Source organism: Rattus norvegicus, chromosome 10, assembly GCF_036323735.1.
Source record: "Rattus norvegicus strain BN/NHsdMcwi chromosome 10, GRCr8, whole genome shotgun sequence".
Classification (NCBI taxonomy): domain Eukaryota; kingdom Metazoa; phylum Chordata; class Mammalia; order Rodentia; family Muridae; genus Rattus; species Rattus norvegicus.
This window is the reverse complement of record NC_086028.1, coordinates 56,831,550-56,853,059: the sequence shown is the minus strand read 5'-3', so window position 1 is coordinate 56,853,059 and position 21,510 is coordinate 56,831,550. Positions and strand designations below refer to the sequence as shown.

General features: G+C 45.6%; 1 pseudogene; it reads left to right on the top strand.

The window, feature by feature from the left end:
- The first annotated feature begins 231 nt into the window (after window positions 1–231).
- LOC102547395 (uncharacterized) lies at window positions 232–19,735 on the top strand (annotated as a pseudogene).
- Window positions 19,736–21,510: the final 1,775 nt, after the last annotated feature.

The window sequence follows — 21,510 nt, the reverse complement described above, 5'->3', positions numbered from 1 at the left end:
TTGTCTTGGCCTCCCCCTCACCACTAAGTTCATTTGCCCTGTTGCTGCTGCTAAGATGATGATGATGGTGCTGCTGGTGGTGGTGGGTGGTGGTGGTGGTGGTGGTGGTGGCGGCGGTGGCGGTGGTGGTGATGGTGATTCCGCCACTGTTATCAGAACAGCAGTTTCAGACTTCCAACGTGGACTGAGAACAAGCAGCTGCCTAGGACCCCTCCAGACCCCAGAGAGATATTGAACTGCTGAGGCACCCAGTCTTGTGAACTGACTTTAGCCTCTCCCTGGTGTGAGACATCTGTTGTTTGACTATTTCAACTATATTGCTCAAGCTGATTTAATAACTCTCCATCTTCTCTCTCTCTGTCTCTCTCTGTGTGTCTCTGTCTCTCTGTCTCTGTCTCTGTCTCTCTCTGTGTGTTCATTCTACCAGGTCTCTTTCTATGCCTCTCTTTGTGTCTCTCTGTCTGCCTCTCTGTCTCTCTGTGTCTGTCTCTGTCTCTCTGTCTCTGTCTCTCTCTGTCTCTGTGTTTCTGTGTCTCTGTCTGTCTCTGACTGTCTCTGACTCTCTCTGTCTCTGTGTCTCTGTCTCTCTCTCTGTGTATGTGTGTTCCTTCTATCATTTCTGTTTCTCCAGAAGCCCCTGACCAATACACACCTCCCTGCTTACTTGAGGAATCAGAGCCACGTCTTTTTTATGAGGCAGTGCAGACCCACCACCCTTTTGCATGTGGATGATATTCACTGGCATGGTGTACATGTCAGCCTGCATCCTAAACTTCTTGCTTCTTTGGTCTTTCTGTAAACAAAACCCAACCTAACATGAGGATACGAGACACCCACACCCTCAAGGATCTCTTCTCTTCTCCTCTCCTCTCCTCTCCTCTTCTCTTCTCTTCTCTTCTCTTCTCTTCTCTTCTCTTCTCTTCTCTTCTCTTCCTTCTTTTCCTTCCTTCCTTCCTCTCCTCTCCCCTCCCCTCTTTCCTCTTCTCTTCCTTCCCATCCTCCCTTCCCTCCCCCTCCCCTTCCTTCCTCCTCCCTCTTCCCTCCAATTTCCTCTCCTCTCCACTCCTCACTTTTATTTTCCTTTTCATTTCTTCCTTCTTTCCTTCCTTCCTTTTCCCCTTCTTCCAAGAGAGAGAGAGAGAGAGAGAGAGAGAGAGAGAGAGAGAGAGAGAGCAAGCACATGTTTGAGTTCATGTATATGGAAGCCAAATGTTAATGTTAAGTGCCTTCCTCTGTTGCTTTCCACCTCAAGCTTTGAGACCAGGTCTCTTCCTGAGTCCAAAGCTTCCTGATTTCATTTGTTTAGTTGGCCAACAAGCTGCAGGGACCCTCTTGGCTTTGCTTCCTCAGTGCTGAGATTACAGGTGTGTGTCACAGCACCTGGCTTTTATTTAGGTGGTAGGGATGTAAACTTAGGTCCTCGTGATTGCTTGGGAAACACTTATCTAGCAGAGTCATGCCCCCACCCTACTCCTAAGGATCTAATGTAAAATCCTTGGAATGAAATGCCAGCCAAACCATGGCATTTTGCCTTCACAAATTGCCTTCACTTGGAAACTGAGAGTTTCCTAGTTTTGTCATTTGCTGAGATCACATTCCAGATGCAGGTGACCTCTCCCAGGTCTGGGAAGGGCAGGAGAACAGAGGGACTGTTATCAGGAGGCTGATGAAGAGTTGATTGCTGCTAACCAGACTGGATTTGCCTTTTAAATTATTCATAAACACTAGCTTACATTGTTTATGTCCAGGCAGCTATCTAAGAACTAAATCAGTGGCTGCAGTTGAGAAAATGGCCTTGTTGGAAACACCAAAACCAGATTCGACATCTGAATCATTCAAAGAATAAATTTTCTTTGTTTAGGGGATTGCAACGAGATTTTTGTAATCTCATGATGGAAGGAAGGAAGGGAAGAAGGGAGGAACGGAGGGAGGGACATCCTATGCTTGCGTGGGTTTTGTTTTTTTAACCTTGAATAATACTGACCTAAGTTTTTGCCCATTTATCCTGATGACTGATCCTTGTCCTGATTCTGGCCCTTTAGTCCTGGGCACAGTGTTATCTAGAGTCTTCTTGGCTTTATGTGTAAGAATGCTGCATGTGTAAGGTGCCTTTGTGAACTATTGGTTGGAGAAAGTGGAGACTTCCTAGAGTCAGACAAATCTCACATTCAGGATTCTTTAGTAAGGAGACCAACCCCAGTGGCATGGTAAAGGGGACAGGAAGCTCACTGGAACAGTATCTATAATAGACAGTTAGCTCAGAATGTCATCCGGTTTGGAGAACAAACACCAGAACTCTGCATATGACAAATGGGCGAGGTGCTCACAGAACCCCAGACTTGTGTTGAGACCTCTGGATTGCCACATTGAAGGATTAACAATTAAACTGAAACAGATCAGATTTTAAGCGATTAAAACCAGGTTCAAGCTACCACATCAATGGCTACATAGAAGGATTAACACATAAGCAGACATAAACCAGGTTTTAAGAACTGAAGGCCAGCTTCAAGTTGCCACAATAATGAAATAGAGGGAAAAGTCGCATAATTGCATTACCACATGTGACAGTGCATACAATGAGATTTAATATACATTGATGACTGAAAACCAACAGAAAACCAAGTGTTGACAAGGACTTCCTTGCTCTCTCAGCATGGAGCATGTAATCTTCTTAGCGGAAGAGTATTCTTCTTTTCCCGGAGCTGTGAAGGATTTGCTGAGAGCAGTTCTGGTCTGCATGGTGTTGAAGGTCCTGCCATATACAATCAGGTCATCTCGAAATGTCCAGAGTCAGGAGGAAAACAGAGTTGTCAATTTCACTAATAAAGTAGCTGCATAAATGTGAACTAGAGAAACTCTAGAAGGAAATGTTTAGAGTAAACATTCAAACTTAGCAAGGCCACTGCACGAGACTAATGAGGTCAGTTATGTTTTATTTGGCATCAACAAAACAGGGGGAAAGTTCACATGTACCTGTTACAGTATCTCTAAGGTCAAATACTTAGAAATAAATGTAATAGAAAGTTACTAGGCAAATCACATGGCATTGCAGGGGCAAATCGAAGAGGCCTAGGCAAACACAGGGCCCAGATGATGCAAAGTATAAAGATGTCAGTTCTTCCCAAATGAATCAGTAAGTTTAAATAACACTGTAGAAAATTCCAGAACGCAGAGATACACCATCCTAAAAGTTACATGAAATGAAATGAAAAGGACTGAGAACTCCTACAATAGCCATTTTCAGATGTCCGGATTGTATAAAGCTCTGGTGATTGATAGTATTAGTACATAAGCCAGAAGTACAGTACTAGTACACAGATGGGAAGCTAGACTGGAAAGAGCTACCTACAGGGTGTGTGTGTGTGTGTTTACATGTGTGCATGCATACATGTGCATGCATGTGTATGAGTGTGTATGGATATGTGTACAAGTACTTCATAACAAAGCACCACACAGTCATGGAGAGGAGGTCTTCTCATTAACCAATGACAGCTCATGTCCACCCATGGAAAATGAATGATGACCTTTGCCCTAGCCCCCCCCCAACACACACACACTAATGTCAGCTGAGTTTCATCTCTAAACACAAAGGATCTAATGATAAAGTTTCTGGGAGGCAATAGGGAAATGATCCTTATGGACTGAAATTAAACTGGAAAGAAAGCACTGGGCCAGCTGGACAATGCTAACTTCAGAGCTTCTCAGATGATCCCCTGAGAGAGTAAAGGACGATGACAAGACGGTGTGCAGAGAGATTCAGTGTGCGGACAGACTGTCAATGCGTGCGGTTGATGGAGTCCAGTACAGTGTACGCTTAGCCATCCAGAAGTAAATAAGAGAAAAACATCACACAAAATGAAGCAAGCCACTGGAACAGCATTTAAATGGCCAATATGCTACAACAATTATGCTCAAAATCATTGGGAATAGGGGACACACGTAAACCACAGTGAGATCTGCGAGGCGGCTTGAAACAGAAACATTTTCAGTGCTGAAGAAAAAATGTGGAAACGGCCGACGTTCCGTTGTTTGTGGGGTTAACGTTTGATACATCCACTTCGGAAAATAACCTTACCTGACGTTAGAAAGATGCATGCCCTATTCTCAGGCACTCTGCTCCAGTGTATGGTTAGCAGAAATACCCAGATATGAAAGGCACACATGGGACTGTCCAGGGCAATGTTACAGCCATAGAGCTAAATGGGAGAAGCCTCAGGTGCTCAAATGCAATGTCCACTGGAAAGAGTGGGTTAATGAGGGGTTGCTGAAGTGCAGTGAAAACCAGCAAGCCAGACACAAGAAAGTACATACCCTGAATGCCTAGACTAAGTCTAGGAACACAAAGCTAACCTATGGTGTGGTCAAGATAATGGTTACCAAGTGGGAAGGCTGGCTGAGTGGGTTTGGAGGCTGGCGATGTTAACTCTTGTTGATCTCAGCAGAGCTCCCGTGGATGTGATCATTGTGAGAAGCTGTATTGAAGTGTCTGTCTGAAATTTGTATATTTTCGTGAACATACTTTGAGCTTTAATAAAACAGTGCTTTGTTGTTTTAGAGGCAGGGTCTCATGTAGCCCAGAACTCTGGAAATGGGAACTCTATGTGTAGCTGAGGCTGACTTTGAACTCCTGATTCTGTTGACTCTACCTCTCTCAACAACAATAAACGGACTCAGGGGCGATAGTTCAGTGGGTAAAACCATTGCTGTGCAAACACGAGGACTTGAGCTTGGGCCCCACTCACATGAGAGCTGGACTTGAGGTGTGGGGCTGTGAGTCCATCACTGGGGGTGGGCGGAGTAAGAACTTGAGGACCTCGAGGACTCCATGATCAGCTAGTCTAGCTGGAATGCCAAGTTCTAGAGTCAGTAAGACCTTGTCTCAAAAAGGAGAGGTAGACGGAGGGGGTCATCCCTCTCTCTGAGGAACTATTGGTTATTGGTGGGTGTTGAGCGTGGGAGTCACTGTCGTCATCTGGTGAGTCCCTCAGGCTTCAGCAAATAGCTCCACACCCATGTGAATGTCCCTGCTTATATTCAGCAGATCACAAAGCAAAATAAAATGAAAAACAGGGGAAGGATAGAGGAAGAGAGGAAGGGAGACATACAGCAATAGGGAGGTGTTGACAGGATTAGGAAGAAGATGAAAGAAGGTTCAGGGAGAGTAACTAGATTGTGTTATATGCATGTATGAAGTTGTCAAAGAATAAATTTAATTTAAAGACTCAAAATCAAAATGAGGGAGAGAGTAGTAGAGGAGTGTACTTGAAGTCGAGCTCTGGCCTCCACAGATGCGTGCTTATACAGGGCACCCACACACACAGGGCACCAGCACACACAGGCCACCAGCACACACAGGCCACCAGCACACACAGGCCACCAGCACACACAGGCCACCAGCACACACAGGACACCAGCACACACAGGACACCAGCACACGCAGGGCACCAGCACACACAGGGCACCAGCACACGCAGGACACCAGCACATACAGGACACCAGCACACACAGGACACCAGCACACACAGGGCACCAGCACACACAGGTCACCAGCACACACAGGTCACCAGCACATACAGATCACCAGCACATACAGGCCACCAGCACACACAGGCCACCAGCACACACAGGCCACCAGCACATACAGGGCATCAGCACATACAGGACACCAGCACATACAGGGTACCAGCACATACAGGGCACCAGCACACACTGGGCACCAGCACACACAGGACACCAGTACGTACAGGCCACCAGCACACACAGGACACCAGCACGTACAGGACACCAGCACACACAGGACACCAGCACACACAGGGCATCAGCACATACAGGACACCAGCACATACAGGGCACCAGCACATACAGGGCACCAGCACACACAGGGCACCAGCACACACAGGACACCAGCACACACAGGTCACCAGCACATACAGGACACCAGCACACACAGGTCACCAGCACACACAGGCCACCAGCACACACAGGGCACCAGCACACACAGGTCACCAGCACATACAGATCACCAGCACATACAGGACACCAGCACACACAGGGGCACCTATACTTAATTTTGGTCTGTGAGCAAAATAAGCGAGAACAGAGAAGGGAGAGAGGGCAATCAAGCATTACTGCATAGTGGGATCCGTGTAGCTCATTCAGCAAGGAGGACCCTGCCTGACAGAGTTAAAAAAATAAAGAGGAGGGAGCCTCCTCTCCTCTCCTCTCCTCTCCTCTCCTCTCCTCTCCTCTCCTCTCCTCTCCTCTCCTCTCCTCTCCTCTCCTCTCCTCTCCTTTTCTTTATTCCAGTGAGAGAAACCATCCACTGGGCTGATACCACCCCCTGATGCATGGTCCTACCCTGTTCTGTGGTGAGTGGGCGATGGGTTTATTGCCCAGGCAGTTGGATTTGCTTCTTGTTTTCTGCAGGTGTTTCACTGCACTGTAGTCACAACACAACAAGTGCTGAAGAGCAGAAAATCAATAGAGAACTTGAGTTTATTGGGTCTGATCTTATGACTTCCTATTATGAAATAATTTTTAGAATCGAAATCTAGAAAGTGAGGCAAACCCACAAGTATATACAGGATTTGTAATAACCGCTTCGCTGTTTTCTGTATCTGATCCACCCTGCCTGTGATTCTAAACACCATGTTTTTTTCTATTCCAGCACACACACACACGCACACACACACACACACACACACACACACACACACACACATCACATCACATGGACATTTGCATGTATTCTAGCATATGGCACACTTGCTCACACACCATGGGCACATAAATTCCTACCATGTTCTTGATCTCAGTTTCCCTACATGAGCAGTGATGGGGGCTAGGTGAAACAGCTTCTCTGATTGTACTTTTCTCAGACTCTAGATCATTGATCTGTGATCCTTGGGTCTCTTTTGAAAGCAAATGGTTAAGCTTGAGGTAAACACAGGCAGAGTTAAAAGCCCTCAGAACTGTGACTCTGGGAGAATCAGCTTGGTCCCAAGTACGGCCACATGGTTTCAGTTTCATCCTAAATAAAAATCGAGGTTTTTCTCCTGCCTATAGCAGGGTTGTGGGTTGGGTTGGCTGGAACTCAGAGACATCTGCTTTCTCATCTCCAGTGCAAACAGCTCAGGATAATAACCTTCCTGCTCACAGAGTACTAGCTCTATCCACTCATGCTTCTCCTTCCTTCTTTCCTTCCGTCCTTCTGTCCTTCTATCCTTCTGTCCTTCCATCCTTCCGTCTGTTCTTCCTTCCTTCCTCCCACACTAATTTTTTACACTATGCTGGAAGCCCAAAGGCTTGAACAGAACCCCCAATACTATCAGACCCAAATCCCCATTTAGAATTGATCTATAACAACACACCCTCAGCAGGTGCGATGCCTTTGGCGGTGTAATTGGCCAAGGACTGCACAGCTCTCTTAAAGAGCATCCCCAAATGGGGACATCATGTGGGTCACCAAGAGCTGACCCTGAAGTGTCCATCACTCATGGTTGTCTAACTCAAGTAGCTGCCTGTGCAGCTTTCAGTGTTCCTCACAATGCTTCCCTCCCTGAGCGAGTAGAGAAAGCAAAGTCGCCCCTCCCCCAGCAGGGCTGATGGAGACACCCTCTTCCCTCGGGCAGAGCCAGGGTCAGTCTGGGTAGCCACAATCAGCCTTCATGTGGTTCTCATGAGCAGCCGCATTAATGCTGCTCTTGGCTCAGTACATCACATTACCTGGCTCCCTTTCAGCACAGAGGCTGCTCAGCGAAGGGTATAATTTCCTGACTCTAATGCATGACAAGGTTCACTTAAAGGATAAAATAAAATTACCTTGGGAGGCAGACACTGGGAAGTCATAGATATGACTTGGCCCACAGGGATACCCAGGGCTGGGCAGACTGGAGAGAGCACGAGTCGCCACTGCTAATGAGAAGCAGTTTCCCTGTGACCCGAAGCCTCAGTTCTACTGAGTCAAGGCTCAGTGTGGCTAGAGTAAAGATTCTTTTTGAGACTATGGGTGTCACCCCCAATAGTCCATTGAACTGGCTCTTTCCTGACTGGAATCCATGGATTTGGGTATATTTACCCCATGCTTTACCCACTGGCCTGCCAGCCCACTTTTTTCTTCTATGGAGATCCCTTGCAGAGTTTGGGCACTCTGCAGTCACATGCATATTACCCAGCTTCCTGAACTGTGCAGAACAACGTGGGTCAAGGACAGAGAGGGGCTGGGGATATGCAAGGGCTGTTGGGTAAATCATTGACTTTGAATAGAGCTTTTGAAATTGGAGACAAGTGTGTGAAACAATGAAGAAGCCATCCTGGGCATCTTACATTATCCCAGTCTGTAAAAGGACAAGGGGCAAGAGTGAAGGGGGTAGAAGACACTCAGCAGGAGAGCTTCTGTCTGGAGGTGGCAGCATGCAGAATCCAGCTTCTCTCGGAGCCTCTAGTGTCCGTAGGGTCCAGTGCCTTGGCACGGTGGTTAAGTGAGCAAGATGTTTCACAAGATGCAAGTGGAAACTAGATCGCCAGCTCTGGCCTCAGTAGAGACTCAGCAGACCTGATTTAGTCACCCATACATGGCAGAGCTACAGTCAGGGTTGGATGAGCCCGGACTCCCACTCCCTCACTCTGGGGTCAGGGTTGGAGTTAACTCTTGAAGCATTCATCTGTGCCCTGGGTCAGAATCAGTGGATTTTGTGTTGCAAGAAGGACAGGGAGCAGCTGGACCCAAGGCATAAGTTTTCTCTGTTTCTGTCTGGGCTTGGAGAATATTGAATATTGCAGACCTATCTCCAGCCTGTGAGTAGAAGGTTCTTGATGACCTCTGAACTTACTGTGGGGATTGCAATGGAGAGAGACAATGATTTTTAGACCTGCATGCAGACTTTCCCATAACCCCCTGAGGATTGGTCCCCTTATCATGATGTCCAATTCATAGGCCTTTGCCCCAATCACCTCCTTCTGCAAGAGAGGAACCTTGGGTAGGCTCAAGGTCTGTGGTTAAGTGTTATAGTTGTCAAGCCACTGATTATTGAAATAGGAAGGGGGTAGGATCTATATCAGAGCAACAGCCACAGATAGACTACTTGGCTGGAGTGAGACAAGAGTCAGAGGATCCAAACTTGGCCACAACATTCTTGGACAACATTGTCAAAACCATGTCTCTCTCCAGATTGCTACTTATAAGTCTCAGTTTTCAAAGCAGAGTCACCAAAGGCTTAGGCAAGGGATCAGTAAATGCAAGGCATGATGTTAGGTCTGCAGACTGGCAAAGGATGCTTTCTCTGGACTACTGGCTCATTTACTCAGCACCAATGATGTGCTTGGGACAGCCCGAGTCTCACTCACACAAAGGACTGGTCCCTTTGAGGGGACTGGAGTTTGGACGGAGACAGGCTTCAAGGAGGAAACACCGATTATGTGAATATTCATGGAGTGAATTTCATGGTGGGGGGTTAGCACTGAGCATAACAGCTGGACGTGCAGGTTGCAGAGAGACCTAATTTTAGAGCTGTTTTGACATTTTTCCAAGGTTTAGTCACTGGTGCCTGGGATAAGAGGGATCCTTAAATAGAGGATGCTGCTTTCTAAAATGTGTGTCTGTCTAGTTGCTTCCTAGGCACAGAGAAGGTTCTAGCTAGAAAGGGGAAGAAGCAGCCATGGCAAACTGACTCTTTAAGAAAAAATATTTATTTATTTATTTCATGTATGTGAGTACATTGTCTCTGTCTTCAGGCACACCAGAAGAGGGCATCAGATCTCATTACAGATGGTTGTGAGCCACCCTGTGGTTGCTGGGAATTGAACTCAGGCCCTCTAGGAAGAGCAGTCAGTGCTCTTAACCACTGAGCCATCTCTCCAGCCCCAGGTGACACTTTCTTAAGAGTTGAGTGTATAGCTATCTACCTCGTGGGCCTATTTCTAACAAACACTTCTACATAATTATGTGAGAGAAATGAAAACATATGCCCACAGACATCAAGACTACATAGCTTTCTTGCCATAGCCAAGAAGAAGAAATCACTTAGAGATCTACCATTAAAATGTACAAAGTCCGATAGAGCCAAGCAGTGGGTCTGAAATCATCAACAGTGTAGAGAGTGGAGACCTTTGGGCACATACTCCATGCATGGTTCAGTCATCCAAATTCACATGCAGAACAATTGAAGCCAAAGTAGAAGGGAAGGGACATGAAAGGGGGTCTTGTTTAGATGGAGTCCCAGAGCAGGCAGACTTGCCTGTGATAGAAACCAGATCAGAGGTCACTGTGGAGTAAGGAAAACTGGCTAGAAATGGGCATAAGGGAAACTTGTAGAATGTTGACATTATCTTGTCTTGGAAACATACTATCTCTTCTCCTTTGTGCCTTTGGGTCAAGTAAAACAGAGTGTGATTTTGTATATTTCCAGTCTTGACTCCTGGCATTCATTCATCCATGAGTCTCCCTTCTCTGTGGATCCAGAACTGGTACCCTGTAGGAACCTGGCACAGGTATAGCCTTCTCCTCCTGCCCTGTCCTTTTGGAATGCTCCTGTAAAGCTCTCTACTCCTTCTTTCTGGCTCCTGATTACTTTCTGTGTTTTGTGTTCACAGTTGGTTATATCCATGAGTTAATCCCTTTGCTATATGGATTCTATCTGGTCCCTGATAGGTGATAAATAAATAAATAAATAAATAAATAAATAAATAAATAAATAAATAAATAAATAAATATGATGACTAATCTTAGTTGTCAACTTCTCTGGATCTGAAATCAACCTAAACAAAAGTTTCTGGGAATTCCCTTGAGTGATCTTTCTAGGTTAGATTGCTTGAAGTAGGAAGACCCAACCTAAGATGGGCAGCATCTTCCAGTGGCAATCTAGACACGAGGGAAGAAGAAGAAAACGATGTGTTTAGTCTGCTTGGCTACACTGTTGCTGGCAAGTTCATCTACTCTGTTGCTGCCTCTACCACATTACTTTGCTGATAATGGAACCAGCATCTTTGGGCTTCTAAAATAGACCAATGGTGAGCAGTTCTCTAGGAAACCTGCAGACTTCACAGCTCTAGACTGGGACAACAGAGACATCCAGCCTCCTGAGGTGAGAATCTCCAGGATTCTTGCCCTGTGCACTGTGAGGTATCCATTGTTGGACCACTCGGATCTTCTTTTAATATACGCAGTAAGCGTGTGTGGTGTGTGTGTGTGTGTGTGTGTGTGTGTGTGTGTGTGTGTGTGTGTAATTATTGTTCTGGGAATACTGAATCTGCTGGGTAAGCACTCTATCACTGAGCTACAAGCTTCCCCCTCCCCCCAATCCAACTCTCTCCTACTGGCTTTGTTCTGTATTTGTTCTTCTGTATTTATCAGGACTGCATTGCATGGTGCTCGGGCTCCCGTCATTTTTCATCCATGTAGGATGCGAGGAACACTGAACTTTGCAGGAGCATCCTCTGGGCCTCCTGAGAAGACTAAGCTGCCAACATTTCATGGAGTAATTAAATGACAAATACCTGCAGGCTCTCAACTGGAAAGCTTGCAGCAGCGCAGCCTTTCCATATTCATAGGAGTTAATCAAATCTGAACACACAGAGGCCCTTCTCAGCCTTTGTCCTAAGGGTCCTAACTAATAGGTAGGGAAACTGAGGCTCACAGCATCAAGACAGTCTCTTTCAAGGACACACTGGGCTTGTGCAGGGGAGGGCGTGTATCAGCGTTTCTTTTCTCCCATTTCCATGGAGAGAGGGCACATCTGTGCCTTTCTCTGATGGGACAGAGTCAGAGGTATTTCCATCTTCTCTCCAACCCATTCCTCTTCTGAGAAGAGGAAGCATTATTAGGTTGGGAGATTGCTGCAAAGAAGAGCTGCTGGCAGACACTGCCCAGCTTTCAAACATCCCAGCTTCTTCACATGTAGTGGGCTCAGGGTCAGGACTTCCTCATGCATGCCAAGGAGATCCAGATTCCCCAAGCTCCTCAGCCCTCACTGAGAGAGGAGATAAAGGAGGAAGAGAACTTTGATGCTACAGTCAGGCCTCAGCCCAGGGTGAATACTTCACAGCATCTCTATTGGTGATGCAGTTGCTAGCGTGTGGTGATCTTATGGGGCTTCCTGTGTGGGTTCTCAGAGTTAGGTGCAAAGAGCACTTTTGTGCTGTTGAAAAGCTTCTGGACAGGGGCTGGGGTCAGCCTGATTCTGGCTGCCTGCACAGACAAAGTCTTTAAGGGCGATGGGAGAACTGGATAAGTGAGAGGAGTTGTCAGGAGAGAGCTGTCTCAGTTTCTTGTCTGAAGGACCAGATGGATGGGGAGGTTGCTTAGAACAAAGTAAGGACCACGGGAGTTAGGGAGAGGAAGGGTTAAAGATAGTGCAGTCTGCAGAGGCTGCAGAGCATCCTGAGAGGAGTCCAGGAAAAAGGCGGAGACATAACCACATGGAGGTCCTAGGAGAGGCCTGGGCTGGTAGGAAGCATTTGGGCATGTGGGTGTGGAAATACATATATATGGAGGGGACAAAGAGAGATGGGGGAGGGAGAGAGAGAGAGAGAGAGAGAGAGAGAGAGAGAGAGAGAGAGAGAGAGAGAACACACAGAGACACAGAGAGAGACAGAGACAGAGACCAACAGAGAGACAGAGACAGACATACAGAGAGACAGAGACAGACAGACAAAGGGACAGAGGGACAGAGGGAGAGGCTAAGAGGCAGAGAGTTTGAAGGCTGGAGTGTGAACACAGGAAAGGCTACACAGGGACTCTAAGGTTGAGCAATGGATGAAGAAGGTGAAGGGTAAGGAAATGGGGACCAGTAGCTTTGAAGCCAGGAGTGTGCTGTGTTTGGAGCACTAAGGGTAAAGCCCACAGGCCAAAAATCACAGTCTCTCGGGAAATCTTTAGATATGCAAATTCTTTCACTCTGCTTCAGACTGCTTCAGAGGCCCAGCTATCTCTGGCTGAACCAACACTCTGGTTTAAGATTCCATGGTGTCAGAGAGAACCTTCGTACACATTCCTCAGATCTGTTCCTGGCTGCATTAGACGAGTTTTAATGCTACAATAAACACCATTTTTAAACTGATACTTGCAGTTGCTTATTGCTGGTCTGTGTAAATGAGCTGATTTAAACTGATCTGTAGTACAGCAGCCTGGCCAAATTCCCGTGTGAATTCTAATAATCACATGATGGATTTGTTCCTTTGGATTTCCCGTGTGACTCCTGAATCAAATAGGGAGATGACAAGGAAGAGGCCATGGATTTGGAAATCAGCTCTCTCTCCACAGACTTAGGTGCTTAACTAAGAGGTGGGGAAACTGAGGCTCACAGTGTCAGAACTGTCTCTTCCTAGGACGCACTGGGCTTGTGCAGGGGAGAGCGTGTATCAGCCTTTCTTTTCTCCCGTTTCCATGGACAGAGGGCTAGTCTGTGCCTCCCTCTGGTTGAACAGAGTCAGAGGTATTTCCATCTTCTCTCCAACCCCTTCCAGTGAAAGCTGGGTCATGGGAAAATGGTGGGCCCCAAGTTAGACTGCAAAGCATTTTGCTAAAGGTCCTGTGTTTTCAAGAGAACTTTCTTCGTATGGACTGGATTACAGACAAGCCAGATTCTCCCTTTTTGTTCCATTAGGACTGCCATACTTGCACAAGGAGCCGAAGTCAGAAGTTGGCCTTGTTGATCGACATATTTTCCATGTAAGTGGAGGGACACGATTTCTCGAGTGTGGGCAGGATATTATTCTGGTTACTGTGGCCAATGATCCTGAGTTCCAGAGATGTGAAACCTTCAATTCTCAGCATGAAACCAGCATGATTAGTCCTGCTTATCTCTGACTTGGGTGACACATGACAAGGCCGTAGAGATGTTCTGGGTGATGTTCCCTCTCGACTCACAGGGCAAAGTCTTAGGTGTAGTTTCCATCTCGTGCAAAACATCGTTACTTTCTATCCAGTAATCACAAGCAAGAGGAGGTATTCTAGGGACAACCTAGAAGTGCCTCTGATTTTCAGTTTAAAACATAAAATTGAAAAAAAAGCCAAAAATTAGAGCAAGTATGAGACTATGGGTTTCATGGCAGAGATATTCCCTGGTGTGTTCAGTACTTCCTGGCAGGGCCTTTAGATTTGAAGCCAGTCCCTTGGAAGATATCTGTGTGTGGAAAGATGACGACTGGGATGTTAGAGGTGACCAAAGGTACTACAGTTGACACTAGGTTCTGATCCCACAGCCAAGATAGAGATCCCAAGGCCACATGTCCAAACTCATATTGGTTTTCAGTGACCTCCTCCCTGCCTTTCTCACTGTCTCTGTGGAAGGCTGAGTCCTCAAGGAATGAACCTTCCAAGTTCTCTCACCGTCAGCCTGGGTGCTTGAGGATCTGGGTGTCCTGGTATCTGGCTCAGTAGGGATTCTGCCATGCCTCACCACTCTAGGTAACTGGTTTCAGGTCAGTTCTATTTCCATTAGGAAGAAATGGGAATGGTTAGATGTCAAGTCAGAAGCTCCAGAGTCAGACAGTTTGAAGCTGGGCATGGTAACACATTCCTGTTCCCAGGAGACAGAAGTAGGCAGGTTTCTGAGAGTTCAAGGCCAGCCTGATCCACAAAACAAGTTTCAGGTCTATCAAAACTACATAGTGAGACTTGTCTTTAAAAATTCTTAAGCTTGGGTTGGAGAGATGTCTTAGTGTTTAAGAACCCTGACTGCTTTTCCAGAGGTCCTCAATTTAATTCCCAGCAACCACATGGTGGCTCACAACCATCTGTTATGGGATCTGGTGCCCTCTTCTGGAGTCTGAAGAAAAAGTTCTTCAGCTTGGGGTTTAACTTAACTTTTCTGAGTCTGAGCTTCCTTATGTCAAATCTCTCAAAATAAGCCTACAAAACCCACCAGGTCACAGCCAACAGAGTCATAATAGAGGCAAGGACTCAGGATGCCAGACCATGGGATGGCAGAATGTTAGAAGACAAGCGGTTCACACTTTCTCCACTATCATCCTACAGACACACCTGTCAGTCATTTACAAAGACTTGAACCCAAGGCCCTGTCTACTTGAAGTCTTGAAGAGGACCTGGCTCTCTAATCCTGGGAAGGTAATAACCCACTTTTGCTAAGGTTGCAGGGTAAAGGAATCCAGTGCTGAGCAAGGTCTGCATTATATACAAAAGTCACACACTCTGGAGACATTCATGGAGCAATCCTCTATGGCTATACAGATCTTGCAGTATGTCTAGCGACCCATTAAAGACACTGCTGCTGAGGCAGGGAGAGCCTGGGTCTCCTAGGTTGGGGAGAGAGTGAAATCCACTAGGCCTTGTGACATAGTAGCTGATGCCAGAACCCAGCTCTTTCTTTCCATTCCTTCCACTCCCTCACACTCTCTTTTCCCTCCTCTCTCCTCTCAGAAGCTCCCAGGCCTCAGGTTAAAGGTCAAAGTCACAGAACCTCACCAGGTCAGTCATAAGTCCTATACGCTGAACCTGTGGCTCAGGACACTGACAGGTGAACAGTGCTGAGGGCGTTGGTACATAAGACAGAGAGAGAGAGAAGACATATTGTCTTTAAATTGTAGGTCATAGTTTTGGTCCAGAGGTCAGGCAGGCTTTACGGCTTTCAAAAGAAGCCACAGTTTCTGGGTTCCAGAAACCAGAGCTAATGGGATACAGTTTCAGCTGCCCACAGCCAAAGTGATTTCTCCTTTCTGACTTTTAATTTCTTACGGGGCTAAACGGAAACAGTGGCACCTGCATCTTAGAAAGTTTCTGTAAAGGTGGATGAGATTCTTCCTGGAAGCAGGATGGGCCTAGTTAGTACAGAATCCTCCTCCATTATAAATACCCAAATGCAAACTAATTGGTTAAAACAGAACTCAGCACCAAAGAGAAAATTCTCAGGATTTTAAGAGTGTGAGTTAAGAAACATGGACATCATAATCACACCACTAACCAAACTGAGCCATGGCAACCTTGTTTCATTCTTGTCATTGCTTAAGTAAAGGTCTTGCTGTTACACTAGAACTTGCTACATAGACTATTGACCCAGAGATCCACCTGCCTCTGCCTCCCTAGGACTGGAATTAAATGTGTGTACAACCATGCCTGGCTACAGCAGCGTAATTTCAAGAGTTCCAAATTGGATGCAGCCCAAGCATCCTCCTCAGACAGAACAAGTAGAGATAAATTCAAATGATAGAACGTTGCAGACAACGACAAGAAAGAAGCTAGTTATACCAACAGCGTGGATGAAATTTGCAAACAAAGCCAAGTAAAGAAGACCGTGGAGTGTTTGTGTTCTCTGAGTTTGTCCATAGATCGAAATAGAGATGGAGACAGGAACTCTGAAATCAGGCAGCTGATGCACGACGCTATGCATTTGTCACAACCCATGGAAATTTATGTCACGAACACTGAACTTTAATATATACAAGGCTTTTTTCTTTCTCCCTTTTTAAAAAAATAAATTAGGATGGCAAAACACAATGTTATCTGTAACAAATAAATATGTTAGAAATACATTGCGTGACAAAACTGAAGCATTGCGGGATGGTGAGAGCTGACCTGAGAAAGGCTGGAAAACGATGCAGCACTAACGACAAAATGACCCGTCCTCAAGGATCCTATAACTGAGAACTGAACCTAGGATGGACTGTACCAGAGGATTAGCCAGTACCTGAAGACTGGCCATACCCGAGGACAGAACTTTAGCTGACCATTTTGCTTCTCATTGGGACATAGGCTGGCTATTCTAAAGTTACATTATAAGCAATCTAGAATTGAACATATACGTTAGTAAGTGGTAAGATTTCGGAAGCCAGATTTCTCCCCATAACAGAGACATGCACATACAGGGCGGTAAGGCTAGGATGTATGCACTGACATTGGATTCAGGCCAGGGTATAATAGGGATACAGAAGGAGGCAAAAATAATTACAACTCTGGATGCACAGAGGGGTTACGTACAGTCGTACCTTTCTTAGTTGTGTCCATCGACAGTTGCATGATTTGGCCAAGCTGTGGGCTTAAACAAGTGCTCTGAGTACATTCGGGGCAGGCTGGGCATCTTTTATTTTCTTTTATTTTTCTTGGATATTTTATGTATTCACATTTCAAATGTTATCCCCTTTCTCTCCTCTCCCATATCCCCTCCCCTGTTTCCCTGCTTCTATGAGGACGCTCCTACTCCCATCCACCCACTCCAACCTCAACGCCCCAGCATTACCCCACATTGGGGAAATGAACCTTCATAGGACCAAGGGCTTTTCCTCCTATTGATGCTGGACAATGCAATCCTCTGACACAGATGTGGCTGGAGCCATGGGTTGCTCCATGTGTACTCATTGGTTTGTGGTTTAGTCCCGAGGAGATCTGCTGGGGTCTGGTTAGTTGATATTGTCGTTCTTCATATGGGATTGCAAACCCCTTCAGCTCCTTCAGTCTTTTCTCTAATTCCTCCATTGGGGTCCCCTTGTTCAGTCCAACAGTTACCTGCAAGCATCCTTATCTGTATCAGTAGGGCTCTGGCAGGCCTCTCAGGAGACTCCCATATCTGTCTCCTTTCAGCAAACACTTCTTGGCATCAGCAATTTTGACTGGGTTTGATAGCTGCATATGTGATGGATCCCCAGGTGGGACAGTCAGTCTCTGGATGAACTTTTCTTCAGTCCCTACTCCACTCTTTATCCCTGTATTTCCTCCTATGAGTATTTTGTTCTCCCTTCTAAGAAGGAATGAAGCATCTACTTTGGTCTTCTTTGAGCTATATATGATCTGTGAATTGTTTCTTAGGTATTCTGAGCTTTTGGGCTAATATCCACTTATCAGTGAGTGCATACCATGTATGTTCTTTTGTGCCTGGGTTACTTCACTCAGGATGATATTTTCTAGTTCCATTCATTTGCCTAAGAATTTCATGTAGTCATTGTTTTTAATAGCCGAGTAGTACTCCATTGTGTAAATGTATCACAGTTTCTGTATCCATTCCTCTGTTGAAGGACATCTGGGTTCTTTCCAGCTTCTGGCTATTATAAATAAGGCTGCAATGAACAGAGTGGAGCATGTGTCCTTGTTATATGTTGGGGCATCTTTTGGGTATATGCTCAAAAGAGGTATACCTGGGTCCTTAGATAGTTCTATGTCCAATCTGAGGAACCTCCAGACTGATTTCCAGAGTGGTTGTACCAGTTTGCAATCCCACCAGCAATGGAGGAGTCTTCCTCTTTCTCCACATCCTCACCACAGGCTGAGCATTCTAAGGTATTAAGAGGAGGTATACTAAGTGCATTTCATCATTCAACATTGCCAGTGCAAGCAGGGTTTGTTGGGATGAGTCCTATTATAAATTGAGGAGCATCTGTACATGACATTCAGAGACAGGTAAATTGAGAGATACACAGTTGCAAGGGGTGGTGATGTAGGAGAGGCTTAGCAGCTATGACACAAGGGAAACTTCTAAGGCAATGAACTGTTCTGAGTGGTGAATACGTGACACTTTGTATTGATTGAAAGTCTTGTAACATCACAACACAGCAGAGCATCCTAAGGTGTACAGTTTTTACAAGACCATTTAGGAAGCTGAGATACCTACTGACTGTATCATAAATGAACGGAACAGCTCCCTGAAAGAGACAAGGGGATGGCAAGGTAACGAACCTTGGAAATAAGTCCATAAGACAGACAACTGCACAAGAACTTTGTATTTGAAGAAGTAGCTTTTATGGGGCATGGAGCATTCATTCTGAAACCTCTATACATGCAGGCGAAACAAGTGCAGGGGGCGGCGGGGAGGGCCCAGCTCTCTCACTCTTAGTGAGGAGGCTACAGATAGATGAGAGGGGGAACTGACAACCCATATGGTAACTAGTTAGCATTACAGACACAGTATGCATTTGTCTTTATCTCATGAGAGATACAGAAACCTAAGTATTTGGAAGCATATGTGCATATACACAGGTCAGCACACACAAAGATCTCTTATTATCATGTAAGTTCAGATGAGAAGCAACTCCATTGGCCTCCATTTACCCCAGGGAATATATCCCAAATACCCCCACGTACTGTGGATTGTTGCCAAGCTCTGTGTATAGACTCGGGGTCTTTATGTACAAACCTAGCATACTCTATACTATGTATACATACTCTATACTGTAACTATATGTGTTACACACAACATGCCTCCTCTTGTGGATCACCATATAATCTCATGGCTGACCCTGCCCACTGTGCCTTCGTTCCACTATTATGAACTCTGACCCTCTGAAACCTTATCAAAATCCCTTTTCTGATATTCCAGTAGAATTTGTAAGGAAGTTAAAATTACATGTATGATGACACCAGACGACTGAGAGTGTCTCTAGCAACAGGACACATTCCTGTTACTCTTCCTACTATAGCTTCATGGGAAGGGGAGCCCTGTGTTTTGCTGGTTAAACTGGGTGGAGTAGAACTCACGGAAGCTTATAAGGTCCGGTTACAGGAAGAGCTGACACTGGTTCCAACTTCTCAGGCAGGAGAATTCAGTCTCTCGTTACCTTCTAGCAAACAGGGGTGGGGCATTTCCGTGTGAGTTTGAACGAGGCAAAACTGTTCTTGTTAAGGGAGCAAATTATGACTCTGAGACTCATTGGGAAATTCACAGATGCTTACTTAAAGCCGAACTGACAGCCTTAAAGAAAGGAGGAGGAATATGGATGGAAGACTCTGGGGGAGAAAAAGTGTTTGGGAAAATTCAAAAATTCCTGGAGAGAGAGATGGGAAAAGAGCAATTAGTGGAGCTCGGGGAATTCTGCAGAAGAGGGGAGGGGAGGAAGTAAGAGGGAGAGGGGTCAGGGACATTGCAAGAAAACCCATAGATCAATCAACCTGGGCTCACAGAGACTGAATCCATAATCAGAGAGCCTGCATGGGACTGACCTAGGCCCTCTGCGTATGTCACAGTTCTGTAGCTTCGTCTTCCTTGGGGACCCCTAACAGTGGAAGCAGGCGTTGTCTCTGACTCTTTTGCCTGCTTTTTGGATCCTTTCCTCCTACTGGGCTGCCTCCTCAAGTCTCAACAGGAGGAGAGGTGCTTAGTCTTACTGCAACTCGGTATGTCATGGCTGGTTGACATCCATGGGAGGTCTGCCTTTTTCTGAAGAGGAATGGAGGAAGAGTGGGGTTGGAGCAGAGGAAAGGTGTGGAGAGGGGCTGGGAGGAGAGGAGGGACAAACTGTGGTCAGAATGTAAAAAAGAAAGAAAAAATTTATATAACATTTTATATAAAAAATTGAAAACAACTGGAACAGAGCTCAACTACAGACAGAGCAACATTGTTGCAGACTTTGCAGGACTTATGGCGACTTCAAGGACAGCACGGGCAACTCTTCTTTAGCTCAGAAACTCTGGGCATTTATGAGCTGCTTGCAATTTTAGAGAAGAGGAGGAAGCATCCATGAGGTCTACAAGCGAAGTTTAGAGAGGGGAGTAAACAACTTTGTGAATGTTTTTCACTCAGTCAAAATGGAAATGCCTTGAGGTGATCAAAATACGGATCTAGTGGTGTTTAGACAATGGAAATATTACAATACCAGGCTTAATTTAAAATAATTATGATTAATGTAATATGCTCTGAAGTTAAATGACACACTGTAAAATATTACCAAGTAGAAGGATGTGTACATATAGAATTAGTATTTGTGCCCCTCCTCACCCAGAACTAGGGCCTGAACTCAGGACCTCACACAGTATAGACTAGAGCCTCCACTGAGCTCATCCCCAGCCCTTTAGTAGTGATATCTAAAGAGACAATTTCAGTTTTGTTGGCCTAGTTATTTAGGGCAGCCATAATTTAATGGTTTAATAATTGTTTACTTTTTCAGCTTTATCAGCTTACTTATGCCCAGAAAATGGGTAGTTAATGAAATACTATAATGAGAAATGATCTTGTTCTTTCTCTTTTACACACACAGTATCGATACACTAGAGGAAGAGCTGGTTCTCACCTGAGGTGGGATGGGATGGAACAAGGTCTCGCCACACAGAACATCACACAACTTAAACCGTGAATTGTCTACTTCTAGGTTTTCTATTTAATATTTTCCGACTGGGTAGCTGACATCTTGGAAAAGAACACCCTTGAACTGGGTAAATCATTTCATATCCTCATAGCACTGCACACAGCCAACACACACCTCTTGGTTTGCACTCTTCTCAAAGTAACAACAGCAGGGCATCTTGGAGAAATGATTAATGCTAAGACTAACTCAGGAACTGTGACTGTGGACCATGTAGTGCCAGAAGGTGAAGAGATATTCAAAACACACAATACAAGGCTGCAGAGACATCTTGGTGGTTAAGAGCACTTGCTGCTCCTCCAGAGGACCCGAGTTTGGTTCCCAGTACCCACGTCGGGCAGCTCACAGCTACCGTAACTCCAACCCTAGGATCCAAACACATTCTTCTAGCTTTGTACACTCATAAAAACACTATATACATGCACATATAAACACACACACACACATATGTATATGTATATATACCAAAACACTGCAAGCACACATATACAC